At 44.5% G+C, this 1,502-nt stretch overlaps 1 non-coding gene across 1 annotated transcript; it reads right to left on the bottom strand.

Moving 5' to 3' along the window:
• Positions 1-461: 461 nt before the first annotated feature.
• On the bottom strand, positions 462-599 carry LOC114817217. The gene has a single exon (XR_003765063.1). It is a non-coding gene; the product is annotated as a small nucleolar RNA SNORA7 (small nucleolar RNA).
• Between the last annotated feature and the right edge of the window lie 903 nt (positions 600-1,502).

The following is a 1,502-nucleotide window of genomic DNA, read 5'->3' as shown; positions in this document are numbered from 1 at the left end:
AACTGAGGCTCAGAGAGGTTAAGTGGCTTGTCCAAGGTCACATAGCAGACAAGTGGTGGAGCCGGGATTAGAACCCACATCCTCTGACCTCCAAGCCCGCGCTTTTTCCACTAAGCCATGCTGCTTCTCTGCTTTTCATCCTGTTTCTCAAATTTCTCATTATTTCAAATATCATCAAGTAAATAATATATTTAAAATTGTAAAATCAAATTCAGGACCCCAAAATACACTATCCAGTTCTTGTCTTATGCTGTCGAGTCATCTCCGACCCATAGGGACTCCATGGACACATCTCTCCCAGAATGCCCCACCTCCATCTGCAGTCGTTCTGGTGGTGTATCCATGGTTTTCTTGGTTAAAATACAGAAGTGATTTACCATCCCCTCCTTCCGCACGGTCAACTTGAGTCTCCTCCCTCGACTCTCTCGCATGATGCTGCTGCCCAGCACAGCTGAGTTTTGACTTGTAGCAGATTGCCTTCCACTCACTAGCCACTACCCAAGCTAGGAATGGAATGGACAGGCCTCTGCTTGACTCTCCCTCCCATGGTCGAGACTGGCGGAGTAAAGGAAACTCTCCAGGTGTGATGCTGAGAGGGGACTATCCAATTGTCTCCCACCAAAAAAAAATCAAAGGTATCAAAGATATCGAGCTGCCCGCGATGAGGTGGGTGAGACAGACAATGAAATAAATTACAAATAGGAGAAGCAGGAAAGTATGACTATAAAAGGTGCTGTAAGGCTACTGATTGTCAGAGCAGGGCTCTTTCCACTGGACCACTAGTAAGAATGTGGGGATGATAGAATCAATCAATCAATCAATCATATAAACCTGGCACTTACTCTGTGCAGAATACAATACTATGTACTTGGGAGAATTTAACATAGGTAAAGCCCTTTTCTAAGGAATTTTCAGAGAAAGTAGCCACTTGTCATGGTCCCTGCCCTCAGTGAGCTTACAATTTCATGAAGGAAACCATCAAGGTGACCTACAGATAATGCCTAATGATTTTACAGATAAGATATAGACAAGCAGAGTATAAAAAATAACAAGGATAAGGAAATAAACTCCACTGACAAGAATAAGTAAATAAGATCAAGTCTATCACCAAACAGCCTCAGTCCTGTCACTTTCAGTGAGTTATGAGATGCACCAGAGGTCAGTGACCAACCACAGGCCAGGTCCTTGAAGGTGAGCGCTGTTTGCTTTGAAGCCCTGGAAGCAACCTTTCATCTAGCAAAATTACAACAGCGAATAGCAACTTGACCTAGAAGAATCCCAGCTCTGCCACTTGTCGGCTGTGTGACTGTGGGCGAGTCACTTAACTTCTCTGTGCCTCAGTTCCCTCATCTGTAAAATGGGGATTAAGACTGTGAGCCCCACGTGGGACAACCTGATTCCCCTGTGTCTACCCCAGCGCTTAGAACAGTGCTTGGCACATAGTAAGCGCTTAACAAATACCAACATTATTATTAAGGTGAAAATGTGAGAATTGCTGCTGC

Source organism: Ornithorhynchus anatinus, chromosome 1, assembly GCF_004115215.2.
Source record: "Ornithorhynchus anatinus isolate Pmale09 chromosome 1, mOrnAna1.pri.v4, whole genome shotgun sequence".
Taxonomy (NCBI): Eukaryota; Metazoa; Chordata; class Mammalia; order Monotremata; family Ornithorhynchidae; genus Ornithorhynchus; species Ornithorhynchus anatinus.
Note: the sequence above shows the minus strand (reverse complement) of the source record. Positions and strands in the feature narration are given on the sequence as shown.